General features: G+C 41.0%; 1 protein-coding gene across 3 annotated transcripts in view; it reads right to left on the bottom strand.

Moving 5' to 3' along the window:
• asic2 (acid-sensing (proton-gated) ion channel 2) overlaps positions 1–16,042 on the bottom strand; it is an 865,381-nt gene that overhangs the window by 290,406 nt on the left and 558,933 nt on the right. The window lies entirely within an intron of this gene.

Below are 16,042 nucleotides of genomic sequence, written 5' to 3' on the forward strand. Positions count from 1 at the left end.
TGGCGCTCTGTACTTCTCCCTACGTCCATGTACACAGCGGCGTTTTAAAAAGTCATAAATTTTACTTTTTGAAACAGATACCGATAATTTTGAAACCGATACCGATAATTTCCGAAATTACATTTGAATGCATTTATCGGCCGATATTATCGGACATCCCTACTAATCAAATATCATCCCGGGGGCCATGGATGATTCATTCGCGGGCTGGATCTGGCCCACGGGCCTTGACTTTGACACCCCTGGTCTAAGGAGTGCGTCTGTTGGCGCAAGTGTGTGTCACTAATGCTAATCAGTAGCATAAACATGGCATATTCAATGTAAAATTAGCATTGAGCTCGCTTTTTTATTATTAATGTGTAGACTTACTTCTGAGCGCTTTCTCTCAGGCATGTTTGCTTTGTTGGCATAGAATATTTTACCATAATTAAGAGGCAGTCCTATACAAATATGGTTGTTTTCCTGCCAAGTGATTGAGCCAATGCTGAATCTGCAACCGGACATGACATGATTTTACATGACTCGGTCAATACCTATAACAGTACCAAAATGTGATATCCATCCTTAATTGTGTGTAGACGACCCCTTGAAGCTTCTTCTCTGATTTCAGACCAACATTTGCAACAAAGGTGACGGTTAGGGAACACATCAATTAGTTCCAGCTTCAATAACACTATTTGCAAGAAGCTTGTGTAATTCATCTCTGCATTGAGGAGCAGTGGGCAGCCAAAGGACGCTCCAGGATGTTACCGATGGCCCTGACCGGGATTTGAACCCAGGTCTCACTGTACCAAGAGCCAACAGGAAGACGCCGCCTCTAGCGCTTTGGTGGAACTTTCTGCTGCAGAACTTTAATAAACAGAAGCATAAACCGAGCCGGAGAACAACAAATTCTGCAAGATTGGAAAAGATCGATGAACAACAGTGCTAGCAGGGACTCAACCACGGTAGCCATCTTGCATCAGCTATTATTCAAAATCAATTGCTTACAAACAGCAATTACCTCAGAAAGTTGGAAGATTGGATTAGAGCGGTGTTAAAGAAGTTGAAAAACTGGCACAATGACCACGAGCAAGGCTCTTTGGCTTGGAATCCTGATCATTAACAGTCGATAACAAGACAACAGCCGCTAACAAGTAAACACTTTAGATTCAAGGCCACATCCAAGCAGCTACTTGACATTATTAGTATGCGTAAATACCACTGAGAATATCCCCGTGCATATTTTGCAGGTGACATGATTACCCGACCAGCTCACTGTCTTTGGCCCACAGAAGTAAAGAGAAACTATTATTAGTCACCTTGAAACCCTCTCACTGAAACCTAATCAGGTTAGAAATATAGCGGTAATAATGGACTCAGACTTGAACCTTAACAGCCACATTAAATCAATAACATCAGCAGCTTTCTGCCACCTGAAAAAAAACATTGCCAAGATCAGAGGAATGATGTGTAAATCAGACTTAGAAAGACCAATCCATGCCTTGGTCTCCAGCAGGTTAGACTACTGTAATGGCCCTCTCACTGTGCTCTCTAAACAAGCTGTAAAGCAGCTGTAGTACATCCAGAATGCTGCTGCTTGAGTCCTATTAGAACCTTGAAATACGACCATATTAGTCCAGTACTTAGGTCTCTGCACTGGCTTCCTGTTGCTCAGAGAGCAGACTTTAAAACAGCTCTACTTGTGTACAAGTCTTTTGTGCCAAAGTACATCTCTGACATGTTAGAGCCATATGAACCATCTCCAGCTCTAAGAACCTCAGGGAGTGGTCTTCTGCTGGTTCCCAGAGTCAGCACCAAACATGGTGAGACTGTGTTTCAGTTTTCCATCCATCCATTTTCTACCGCTTGTCCCTTAATCTGGAATAGTCTTCCTGAAGATGTGAGACCGGCCTCAACATTGGCAATGTTCAAATCCAGCCCGAAAACACGACTGAAAAGTAGGACGACTGAAAGTATTTTATTTACAACATTTTAATTAACTATGATTGTTTTTATGATGATTGTATTTTCTGATTTTAATTGTTATTACTTTTCCTTTTTTTAATTTTCTCTGAAGCACTTTGAATTGCCTCGTGTACGAATTGTGCTTTACAAATAAAATTGCCTTGCCTTGCCTTTACCGTCCTTTGTGCAGACAGGTTGGGTATTCTACGCCAAACTCCCTGATCGATGTCCAGTCGGCACGCTCTGCTTTGATGGCGAGGAGATCACATATCTTGTGGTGCTGGTGTACCCGACTTCCCTTAACAAAGGGACACTGCCTAACGTGACATCTTCTGCAGACTGCTCTGTCCTTATTCGCCCTTGTGTCCGGAACTCCTGAGTGGGGTACGTGCTCGCCCGCAGTGCCAGGCTCGTTAACGTAGTGTCTTTGCCTGATCCCATCTCTCACTGGGCCTGACAACCACAAATTGGCCACCTTGTCACCACAAAACAGATCCACGCCCATGCCTTGGACCTGCAGTTTCTGCCATTTTAGATTTTCCTCTGTCCCTAGTCCTTGATGCGACTTTAGGACCGTGCTCGGCACTCATTTGGCCTATTTAATTACAGCCTGCAATTACCTCAGAAAGTTGGAACACTGTATTAGAGCTGTGTCAAAGAAGTTAAAAAACCTGCGCCAATGACTTGGTGTCCTTATCATTAACGGTCAATGACAAGACAACATCCTTGGTCACAAGCTGCAAGAGCGCTAACACTTTGGTTTCAAGGCCACATCCTAGGACAGGGGTCGGCAACCCAAAATGTTGAAAGAGCCATATTGGACAAAAAATTGAATTAAAAAAATCTATCTCGAGCTGCAAAAAATTAAAAGCCTTATATAAGTGATATAATGAAGGCAACATATGATGTAAGTGTCTATATTAGCGATTATAGCCTACTATCAAAGGCTGACACAAATCCTCGTCGACAGAAATGTTGTATTTTAATTTTTATTCTACACATTTTTGCAACATTGGAAATCATTAGTAAAATGGAGGCTTCCCACCATTGGCGTTGTTAGGCCTATTTTAGGGGGGCTCAAGCCGCCCTAAAATATTCTAAAGCCCCCCTAAATAATTTGGTGTTATTTATTTATATATATATATATTTTGTTTTTTTTGTTTTTTTTTGTTTACAAATACATGCCGACATATTCATTATAAAGTGGCCCGAATATGAGTTTAAATAAATAATCATATAAACTGTCATTATTTCCCCTCACTTCATAGCGTAAATCACCAAAAATTATTCCCGGGCGCGGCACCGCTGCTGCCCACTGCTGCCCACTGCTCCCCTCACCTCCCAGGGGGTGAACAAGGGGATGGGTCAAATGCAGAGGACACATTTCACCACACCTAGTGTGTGTGTGTGTGTGTGACAATCATTGGTACTTTAAGGTAGAGAGCCCCTTTAGTGTGTCGGTATCCAATCCATTCCACTTGTTCATATAGAAAATGCCCACATCACTCAAAATCCAGTCCGCATTTTCTCTGCGACCTTGCTTGCGGTCCTTGGACTTGTTCATATAGAAAACGCCCACATCACTCTTGTAGAATCTATATAAAGTAATATACATTAGCCTAATGTTAAAATAATGAAAAAAACATAATTAAATAGATTTGTTTTATTGTATTGTTACATTAATAGCTGTTGTATTATTATAGGATGGCTTGTTAAACATTTCATAGGATTTTCAGAGGGAGGAAAAACCAAGACATTTAATATAAAATGTAAAATGAATAAATACATAAAAAGAAAAAGAGAAAAAATGGTTAAAAGCCATCGTCCCGGCGAGCATTTCATTTTGTCCCGTGCATTTTTTAAATAATAATAACAATGAATAATTTCTAAGTCTTTGTTAGCCGTTTGTGAAGTTTTGTGCTCGTGCGCTACGTTCGCTCTCCTGGGGGCTAAGCCCCCCCTGTCCTTAAAAGCTAGTGACGCCCCTGCTTCCCACAGGATGAAATAACTTCTATCAATCAATCAATCAATCAATCAATGTTTACTTATATAGCCCTAAATCACGAGTGTCTCAAAGGGCTGCACAAGCCACAACAACATCCTCAGATCCCATATCAGGGCAAGGAAAAACTCAACCCAATGGGACAATGAGAAACCTTGGAGGGGACCGCAGATGTGGGGACTCTCCCCCCCTGGGCGACCGGTGCAATGTACGTCGAGTGGATCTAGCATAATATTGTGAGAGTCCAGTCCATAGTGGATCTAACATAATAGTGAGAGTCCAGTCCATAGTGGGGCCAGCAGGAGACCATCCCGAGCGGAGACAGGTCAGCAGCACAGAGACGTCCCCAACCGCACAGACGAGTGGTCCACCCCGGGTCCCTTCTGGAAATTACTGGCTTTAAATGGCCAAAGGTATAGATGTGTGTGTCCAAGTTAAAGGAAACGGCAGGCTGTCTACTTCTAATGGTTTTATTACAATCTTTGCAAGCTGGGTAATGTTTGCTGTGGTCTGGAACAACATGGCACACAAACAACTATGAGAAATGCAGCTAATGTTACATACAGGTAATGTGTCATGAGACATGCAAATATAAATTAAATACACCGAGGACATAAGTAAAGAAAATGAAATGAGCTCAAATATACCTACAAATGAGGCATAATGATGCAATATGTACATATAGCTAGCCTAAATAGCATGTTAGCACCGATTAGCTTGCTGTCATGCATTGACCAAATATGGTTGATTAGCACACCACACAAGTCAATAACATCAACAAAGATTATCTTTGTGCATGCACACACAGCATTAAAATGTTTGGTGGACAAACAGAGACAAAGAAGGAGTGGGATAAAACACGTCTTTCTGTGGCACCGTAGGAGAAAGTTGTACATGTAAACAAACTTCGGTGAGTTCAAGGACCGCTGAAATTAGTAGGACCAAACGGCGCTCGCCAAATACTCTCATCAGTGAAGCATGTTTTATACAAACAGTGGGATTTCTAACAATTAAGGTTTGTGTCAGGTTTGTCCTCTGACAGAAACCATAGTAAAACAAATTTTTCTTCTTTTTTTTTTCATCATTTTTCCATTTTCATACATCTTTAAAAAAAGCTCCAGGGAGCCACTAGAGCGACGCTAAAGAGCCGCGGGTTGCTGACCCCCGTCCTAGGAGCTACCTCAGAAAGTTGGAAGACTAGAACTGTGTCAAAGAAGTTGAAAAACCCGCACATTGACCACAAGCAAGGCTCTTTGGCTTGGTATCCTTATTAACAGTCGATAGTAAGACAAATCCTTGGTAAACACATGGGATTCAAGGCCACATCCTAGGAGCTACCTCAGAAAGTTGGAAGACTAGAACTGTGTCAAAGAAGTTGAAAAACCCGCACATTGACCACAAGCAAGGCTCTTTGGCTTGGTATCCTTATTAACTGTCGATAGTAAGACAAATCCTTGGTAAACACATGGGATTCAAGGCCACATCCTAGGAGCTACCTCAGAAAGTTAGAATATTATAACTATGTCAAAGAAGTTATAAAACCCACACATTGACCACAAGCAAGGTTCTTTGGCTTGGTATCCTTATTAACAGTCGATAGTAAGACAAAATCCTTGGTAAACTCTTGAGATTCAAGGCCACATCCTAGGAGCTACCTCAGAAAGTTGGAAGACTAGAACTGTGTCAAAGAAGTTGAAAAACCCGCACAATGACCACAAGAAAGGCTCTTTTGCTGGTATCCTTATTAACAGTTGATTGAAAGTACAAATCCTTGGTAAACACTTGGGATTCAAGGCCACATCCTAGGAGCTACCACAGAAAGTTGGAAGACTAGAACTGTGTCAAAGAAGTTGAAAAACCCGCACATTGACCACAAGCAAGGCTCTTTGGCTTGGTATCCTTATTAACAGTCGATAGTAAGACAAATCCTTGGTAAACACTTGGGATTCAAGGCCACATCCTAGGAGCTATCACAGAAAGTTGGAAGACTAGAACTGTGTCATAGAAGTTGAAAAACCCGCACATTGACCACAAGCAAGGCTCTTTGGCTTGGTATCCTTATTAACAGTTGATTGAAAGACAAAATCCTTGGTAAACATTCGGGATTCAAGACCACATCCTAGGAGCTACCTCAGAAAGTTGTAAGATTAGGACCGTATCAATGAAGTTGAAAAACCTGCACAATGACCACAAGAAAGGCTCTTTTGTTGGTATCCTTATTAACAGTCGATAGTAAGACAAATCCTTAGTAAACACTTGGGATTCAAGGCCACATCCTAGGAGCTACCTCAGAAAGTTGGAAGACTAAAACTGTGTCAAAGAAGTTGAAAAACCCGCACATTGACCACAAGCAAGGCTCTTTGGCTTGGTATCCTTATTAACAGTTGATTGAAAGACAAAATCCTTGGTAAACATTCGGGATTCAAGACCACATCCTAGGAGCTACCTCAGGAAGTTGTAAGATTAGGACCGTATCAATGAAGTTGAAAAACCTGCACAATGACCACAAGAAAGGCTCTTTTGTTGGTATCCTTATTAACAGTCGATAGTAAGACAAATCCTTAGTAAACACTTGGGATTCAAGGCCACATCCTAGGAGCTACCTCAGAAAGTTGGAAGACTAAAACTGTGTCAAAGAAGTTGAAAAACCCGCACATTGACCACAAGCAAGGCTCTTTGGCTTGGTATCCTTATTAACAGTCGATAGTAAGACAAAATCCTTGGTAAACACTTGGGATTCAAGACCACATCCTAGGAGCTACCTCAGAAAGTTGGAAGACTAGAACTGTGTCAAAGAAGTCGAAAAACCCGCACAATTTCCACAAGAAAGGCTCTTTTGTTGGTATCCTTATTAACAGTCGATAGTAAGACAAATCCTTGGTAAACACTTGGGATTCAAGGCAACATCCTAGGAGCTACCTCAGAAAGTTGGGAGATTAGAACCGTGTCAAAGAAGTCGAAAAACCCGCACAATGACCACAAGCAAGGCTCTTTGGCTTGGTATCCTTATTAACAGTTGATAGTAAGACAAAATCCTTGGTAAACACTTGGGATTCAAGGCCACATCCTAGGAGCTACCTGAATTATCAGTTTGAGTGAGTACTCCAGAAAATAACCCTATGCAAGTTTTGCATTTGAGGAGAAAACCTCTAAGGGTTCCCCAGGTCACCTCCATCCGCGGTTCTCAGTTCTTCCGTTTTGTGTATGCTAGTCACAGTCGGCCTAAACACTGCAGCCGACTGACACGTTGTCAGGAGAGTCAACAAAGTAAAACCGCCCCTTAAGCGTCTACCTTCAAAGTGTTGCAGGAATGGACGTGAGCGGGTTGTCGTTTCCACTAACAGGCCACGAAAATAACCTACACATTTTAAGTAAGGCTTGAGTAGGCGTGCACCTTCTGGAAGGTGACTCTTTACCAACACACTCAAGTTTGCGAGGAGAACAGAGTCCTTCGATGCTAATGGTTAACAATTGATTGGAGCATTTTCAATGAAACAGCGGGCTTAAACAACAAGCACAGAACTCTCCCTGGGTGAGTCACAATAGAAAAGACACACACACCTCCTCAAGCACTTGAAGACGCTCTCGCCTCACAACACTGCGACTTTATAGTTATTAGATTTCTGCTGAGATAGAGCTGCTATGTTACAAACCTCCGGCTAAAAAGCTTGATGTGCGCTGCCGAGCGCGTGATGAGGGCGCCGCGCTTTAATTGGTCTGGGCCGGCGTGCTCGTCCAATCCTGGAAGAGGCAGGTGCAAGACTCCAAAGAGAAGATGAGGTTTGTTGGTATTTGATTAGTGATCACTGATCATGTTGGTGCATGCTGGGGGGGGTGTTTGCCTGGCTTTTAGCTGCACTCCTCCCACAGCGTGGACACAAAGTCACAAATCAGCACCGGAGAGTTGGGAGCACAACTGAGCAAATAGATTTATCGATCCACCACAAACTATTCTTCTCTTCTTCTCGTTGTGTCTTACAGTAGATTGTTGCTGCAGGCCAGCTAATGCTCTCTGATTCCGCGTCGCTATAACCTTCTTTTGTCTCAGAGTGGCAGCGCTCGGAATGTCGCGGTAATGAAAAGGCCTGGAGGAGTCTTCACTAATGACATTAGCAAAAACATTGAGGGCCCGTTAGTGGCATCAAGAGCCTTAAGACCGAGATGGAAGAACGGAAGGATTGCTGGGGGGGAGTCATGGTGGTTCTTCCAGGAATGCAGAACGGACAACTCCGGACGAAGGAGATGATTTATTTATCAAAAATCGTCCAACTACAAAATAACAGGCAAACAACAAAGGAAACTAAGGAGGAAACATGGAACTACGGACAAGGCAAAACTCTCTAACTGTGGCTTGAAATAAACAGGACTTACTGTTACATGGACCAGGCATAAAGCGAACAATGACGCCAGACCGACTGACTGGCAAAGGCAAACTTAAATAATGCCTCTGATTAGTGCTCGGGAAGCAGGTGAGCACTGGTCAGAGACAGGTGAACACAATGAGTAACCATGGCAACCAAAACAAACTCACAGGTGCACAAACAAGAACTAAAGGAGTCCAAAACTAACAGAAAACACAAAAACATGACCCGGACCAGGGATCATGACATGTAATCCACTAAGACTGATGGGACCCTCAAGCAGTGATTCTCAAACTGTAGTACCACTAGTGGTATGCGGGCTTCATCTTGTGGTACGCCAAAGAATCACTCAAATATTCAAACACAGTGCTACTATTAAAACAGTGTGTAATACTTGTTAAATAAAACCTCTGTTTTGTTTTATGAATATTTAGGCCTACTGTTTTTAAGAGTGTACCAAAATGATTTCGGTACTTTTCTAGATAAAAGTTAAAGTTAAAGTACCAATGATTGTCACACACACACTAGGTGTGGCGAAATTATTCTCTGCATTTGACCCATCACCCTTGATCACCCCCTGGGAGGTGAGGGGAGCAGTGGGCAGCAGCGGTGGCTGCGCCCGGGAATCATTTTGGTGATTTAACCCCCAATTCCAACCCTTGATGCTGAGTGCCAAGCAGGGAGGTAATGGGTCCCATTTTTATAGTCTTTGGTATGACTCGGCCGGGATTTGAACTCCCAACCTACCGATCTCAGGACGGACACTCTAACCACTAGGCCACTGAGTAGGCTAGATAAAGGGCACCACAAAAAATGGCATTATTGGCTTTATTTTAAGAAAAAATCTTAGGGTACATTAAAATATATGTTTCTTATTGCAAGTTTGTCCTTAAATAAAATAGTGAACATACAAGACAAACTTGTCTTTTATTAGTAAGTAAATGATAAATGATAAATGGGTTGTACTTGTATAGCGCTTTTCTACCTTCAAGGTACTCAAAGCGCTTTGACACTACTTCCACATTTACCCATTCACACACACATTCACACACTGATGGAGGGAGCTGCCATGCAAGGCGCTAACCAGCACCCATCAGGAGCAAGGGTGAAGTGTCTTGCTCAGGACACAACGGACCTACTCAGTGGCCTAGTGGACCTACTCAGTGGCCTAGTGGTTAGAGTGTCCGCCCTGAGATCGGTAGGTTGTGAGTTCAAACCCCGGCCGAGTCATACCAAAGACTATAAAAATGGGACCCATTACCTCCCTGCTTGGCACTCAGCATCAAGGGTTGGAATTGGGGGTTAAATCACCAAAATGATTCCCGGGCGCGGCCACCGCTGCTGCCCACTGCTCCCCTCACCTCCCAGGGGGTGATCAAGGGTGATGGGTCAAATGCAGAGAATAATCTCGCCACACCTAGTGTGTGTGTGTGACAATCATTGGTACTTTAACTTTAACTTTAACATGACGAGGTTGGTACTAGGTGGGGATTGAACCAGGGACCCTCGGGTCGCGCACGGTCATTCTTCCACTGCGCCACGCCGTCCCTTAAGTAAGCAAACAAAGGCTCCTAATTTAGCTGCTGACATATGCAGTAACATATTGTGTCATTTTCCAGTCTATTATTTTGTCAACATATAAGTGGTACACTGCAAAAAGTCAGTGTTCAAAAACAAGAAAAAAAAAGCACTTTATTATCTTGTCAAGGGACAAAACTTGATTACTGTATTTTTCGGACTATAAGTCGCAGTGCATAATTTTCCTTTTTTATTATGCATTTTCGGCAGGTGCGACTTATACTCCGGTGCGACTTATACTCCAAAAAATACGGTACGTTTGTCCGAGGGCCAGATTTGTATCGTTTAATTCACCTACTTTAAGACCCGCTGCCATTAACAGTTAGTTGGAAAAACTTCAGAGGGGTCGTAGTTTAGAAAAAAAGGTGAAATAACTGAAAACATGTTTTGTATTCTAGTTTCTTCAAAATAGCCACCCTTTGCTCTGATTACTGCTTTGCACACTCTTGGCATTCTCTCGATGAGCTTCACGAGGTAGTCACCTGAAATGGTTTTCACTTCACAGGTGTGCTTGAAGCTCATGGAGAGAATGCCAAGAGTGTGCAAAGCAGTACACTGCAAAAAGTCCGTGTTCAAAAACAAGAAAAAAATAAAATAAAATTATGGGTATTTTATTTGAACTAAGCAAAATTATCTGCCAATAGAAGAAGAAAATTTGGCTTGTCAAGACTTTCCGAAACAAGTAAAATTAGCTAACCTCAATGAACCCAAAAATATCTTAAAACAAGTATATTCTCACTAATAACAACTGTACTACTATATGAGTAAGTATTTTCTATTGTTTCATTGAAAATAAAACAGCAAAGTCCATTTGGCTGTCATTTGTTTAAATTATGAGACACAATTGTGTCAGAGTCATGATTTTTTTTTTTCATGCTTGAAATAAGAAATGATTACTTTAAAAAAGCAGTTTTATACTTGTGAGTGTTGATGACACAGCTTTGCAACACTTGATATTCTAGTTTCAAGCATGTTTTACTCAATATAGCTCATCAAATCTCAGCTACAAGCTGTAATATCTTACTGAGATCATTTAGGACCAAAACACTTAAAACAAGTAAAACACTTTAGCATAAAATCTGCTTAGTGAGAAGAATTATCTTAGACAGAAATTAAGAAAATATCACCCTTATTTGAGATATTTAATCTTACTTAGATTTCAGTTTTTGCAGTGTAGAAACTTAATTATTAATCTACTTGTTCATTTACGGTTAATATCTGCTTACTTTCTCTTTTAACATGTTCTATCTACACTTCTGTTAAAATGTAATAATCACTTATTCTTCTGTTGTTTGGATACTTTACATTAGTTTTGGATGATACCACAAATTTGGGTATCAATCCGATACCAAGTAGTTACAGGATCATACATTGGTCATATTCAAAGTCCTCATGTGTCCAGGGACATTTATAAACATAATATACATTTTTTTTAAATGAAAGAAGATGTTGTGATGCCAAAAAATATCATTGTAATCATAGTAGTATCGACTAGATTCACTCCTGTACTTGGTATCATTACAGTGGATGTTAGGTGTGGTTCCACCAATGCCGTTTGTTTACATTTTGACGCCGGTGAGCTACGGTGTGTAGTGAAGCATGTTTAGCTATTCCTCGTCCTGCAGGAGAAACGTACTTTATTCGTCGCCATGGAGACGAGGATTAGTGATTTAGAAGTATAGCTAAAACACTGCCGAATGCGGCTAGCTAGCTAGGTAGCCATGTCTTAAAGCACCTCTTCCGGTGGGCGTTTCAGTGTTATAACTTCACCTTTATCGTCAGTTTTTAAGCCAAAATGTGTTCGTTCTCCCTTTTCTGTCTACACACCGTGACTGCTTGTAAGTACTCTGTGATTGTGTGCTGCCGAACATGCTCCTCTGCTCGTAAAACCAGCAATGACACGACGGGGGAGCGGGGGAATAAGGGACCGGTACTTTTCAGAGGCGGTATAGTACCGAATATGATTCATTAGTATCGCCGTACTATACTAATACCGGTATACCGTACAACCCTAATTTCTAATGTTGGTCATTATGGTGGTACTTGGAGAGTGTAGTGTTTTCTGGGGTTGCACTTGGTGAAAACAGTTTGAAAATCACTGCCCTAAACATTAGTTTAGTCCATCGTCTGCCGGTGGTTTGGCTTCAAGTGGGAATATGTCGAACAGACAACCGTAATTTGTCAAGTGTGGAGCAAAAGCGTTGCTATAAAAAGTAGCATTACTGCTAATATGTAGCATCATTTGAAAAGTCCCCTGCTAGTGAATGAAGAGTGCTCACTCCAATCCAATCCACTTTATTTATATAGCACATTTAAACAACAAACATGTTTCCAAAGTGCTGCACAACAATATTAAAAACAATATTTACGCACTCCGCACGTCAACATCTCCGTTAGGTGCCACACGTCCACACCATCAAAATGCCGAGGCAAACATTACCAGATCAACACCGTATGGAAAAAAAGTGATTTTTGTTGTTGTTATGATTTCCCTCTCTGCATGAAAATTTAAAAGTAGCATATATTAATGCAGTATGAAGAAGAATGTTTTAATGTAGACACATAGAATCATCATACTGCTGTGATTATATGCATCAAGTGTTCATTCAAAGCTAAGGCAAAATATCGAGATATATATCGTGTAACACGATATGGCCTTAAATATCGCAATATTAAAAAAAGGCCATATCGCCCAGCCCTAATGACAAGCAGAAAAATGACACAAGTACATATGAACCCAATTAATCCACCTGTTGTCATTCACACATTTCTGTTTGGCGATGTGCCGTGAGACTTCTCTTATGAAAAATATGTGCCTTGGCTCCATAAACACTAGTGATTGGTAAATGAAACTTTTATTAGTCACATTGAGAACCTCTCCCTGAAACCTAAAAATCAGGTTAGGAACCTTGGAGTAAAAATTGACCTCAGACTTGAACTTTACCTACCGGGTGGCCTAGTGGTTAGAGTGTCCGCCCTGGGATCGGTAGGTTGTGAGTTCAAACCCCGGCCGAGTCATACCAAGGACTATAAAAAATGGGACCCATTACCTCCCTGCTTGGCACTCAGCATCAAAGGTTGGAATTGGGGGTTAAATCACCAAAAATGATTCCCGGGCGTGGCCACTGCTGTTGCTCACTGCTCCCCTCACCTCCCAGGGGGGTGATCAAGGGTGATGGGTCAAATGCAGGGAATAATTTCGCCACACCTCGTGTGTGTGTGACAATCATTGGTACTTGAACTTTAACAGCCACATTAAATCACTAACATCGGCAGCTTTTTACAATATAAAATACATTGCCGAAAATGAAAGGAATAATGTCTAAATCAGACTTTGAAATATTATTCCTTGCCTTTGTCTCCAGCTGGTTAGACTACTGTATCGGCCTTCTCACTGGGCTCTCTAAACGAGCTGTAGTGCATCCAGAATGCTGCTGCTCGAGTCCTGACTCGAACCAGGAATTAGGATAATATTAGTCGAGTGATTTTAATTTTGATTATTTTAATGAATTATTAAACATCTTGTAATTTTCTTTAAAGCACTTTGAATTGCCTCGTGTGCAAATTGTACTCCGTAAATAAACTCGCCTTGCCTTGCCTAACTTACATCTGAGAGAGTGTGTGGCACACTCACTGGCTGTATTGACACTGCAATGAAACTGTGTTGCTGTGTCATAATGGCGCCATGTGCTGGATAAAATAGTCTAGTTATATTAATAAGCAGCAAATATTTTATTTTTTACAAACCAATAGCTGTGCAGAAAGGAACATGAAAGGTGCAACTCGGGTGGATGAGCGAAATAGTAAACAGGACAGGAACATTTAACTTAAACTTTAACTGGTTTAATGTCTATTTTCTGCTGGATTTACTCTCTGTTTTATGCTGTAATATTGCAAATGGTAATTGGTATATATTGTATATATGATATAGACATAATATATCGGTATAGATCATATACTGTACATATATTATGTAAATATTACGTTTTTATGCTATATTTTATATCGCTATATTTAGTCTATTTATACCTGCATTGTCCTTTCCATCCTTACACTTTCCATCATTGTAATTGAGCTACTGTGTGGAACAATTTCCCTTGTGGATCATTAAAGTTTGTCTAAGTCTAAGTTATTTGGTGGCGCTACAAATTTTAAATAACCCCACACTTTGGAATGTTTCCTTTTACTTAGATCTCGTTAGATGAATGATGGCGACAAAAACCGATGTCAAACTCGGCGCGACACTCCTCCGACTTCTTTCAGTACTCGAGAGCTGGAAGAAACAAGCGATGGGTAGCGTTCACATTTGAAGTGATACTCAAGGGTACCAATTTTTGATCATTTTTGTGTGATAATAATATTTTGTTACTTATAATAAAATCTCCTTTTTTATTGCAACATTTAGAAACGAGCAGATTACACTAAATGCTGACCAATTTCTGCAGGTATGACATTATGTTGCAAAAACAGTTGCAGGTCCAAGATGTTAGATGTCAGTAGTTAGATGGTGTATTTTCTTTTTTTGTTGCACCCCACAAAGTGTTAACACTGTAAGTTGTGTATTTATAACGCACCAGCTGTTTGATTTTTAACCTGCATTTTAGTTGTAGTTTTCATTAACAAATGTAATGTGTTGAAATTAAAATGATAAACTCGCTAATGCTAATCAATAGCATGTCAATAGCAAATCCATCAAGCTAGCGCAATTTTGGAAAAGTGGAGCCTTACTTAACTTATGCTGGAGCGTTTTTTCTTTGTTGACAATAAAAATTGCAACATTACTTAGAGCAGTGTTTTTCAACCACTGTGCACTAGTGTGCCGTGAGATACAGTCTGGTGTGCCGTGGGAGATTATCTAATTTCACCTATTTGAGTTAAAAATATTTTTTGCAAACCAAGAATTATAGTCTGCAAATGATGTGTTGTTGTTGAGTGTCGGTGCTGTCTAGAGCTCGGCAGAGTAACCGTGTAATACTCTTCCATATCAGTAGGTGGCAGCAGGTAGCTAATTGCTTTGTAGATGTCGGAAACAGCGGGAGGCAGGGTGCAGGTAAAAAGGTGTCTTATGCTTAAACCAAAAATAAACAAAAAGGTGAGTGCCCCTAAGAAAAGGCATTGAAGCTTAGGGAAGGCTATGCAGAACTAAACTAAAACTGAATGGCTACAAAGTAAACAAAAACAGAATGCTGGACGACAGCAAAGACTTACTGTGGAGCAAAGACGGCGTCCACAATGTACATCCGAACATGACATGACAATCAACAATGTCCCCACGAAGAAGGATAAAAACAACTGAAATATTATTGTTTGCTAAAACAAAGTAGATGCGGGAAATATCGCTCAAAGGAAGACATGAAACTGCTACAGGAAAATACCAAAAGAAGAGAAAAAGCCACCAAAATAGGAGCGCAAGACAAGAAGTAAAACACTACACACAGGAAAACAGCAAAACACTCCAAATAAGTCAGGGCGTGATGTGACAGGTGGTGATAGTACACCTACTTTGAGACAAGAGCTATAGTGATACATGCTTGGTTATGGTTTAAAGTCATATCCAACAATTGCGACGACGACTTTTTACTGTCAACTGAGTTTAGTTTTTTAATGATTTCCGCTGGTGGTGTGCCTCCGCATTTTTTCAACGCAAAAAAATGTGCCTTGGCTCAAAAAAGGTTGAAAAACACTGACTTAGAGGTAGTTTAACCAAATCCGCTCTCAGTGCTTCTGGAGTGATCGCCAGGGGCAAAGAATCGGCTGAGTCTGCTACCGGGCTAACTGCTGTCACGCACAAACCAGGTACTGAAGCATCGCCTTGTAAATTTTTACGAGAATCAGTGCCCATTTAGACCGGCGGGATTCGGTACCCATCTCTAGTGATAACACAGTTTGGTGCCTTACAGTCAATGACAACAGTTGTATCGATCATATTTTGTTTTTTTTCTTAAAGTGACACACACATCAAGGGACACTGTATCACTCTTTGTGTTTTATGATGCTTCAGTATCGTTTGCCTCATCACTGGTAAATTAGAGAAGCTGAGGTCAGTAGCTAACATTCTTCAGACACAAACTGTGTCTCAATTGAAGCTGATTTTTTACAGGATAAATCACAACAATTTGTTGTGGTCTTTAGAGATGTCCGATAACATCGGGCT

The sequence above is a fragment of the Nerophis lumbriciformis genome, linkage group LG24, assembly GCF_033978685.3.
Source record: "Nerophis lumbriciformis linkage group LG24, RoL_Nlum_v2.1, whole genome shotgun sequence".
NCBI classification, from domain to species: domain Eukaryota; kingdom Metazoa; phylum Chordata; class Actinopteri; order Syngnathiformes; family Syngnathidae; genus Nerophis; species Nerophis lumbriciformis.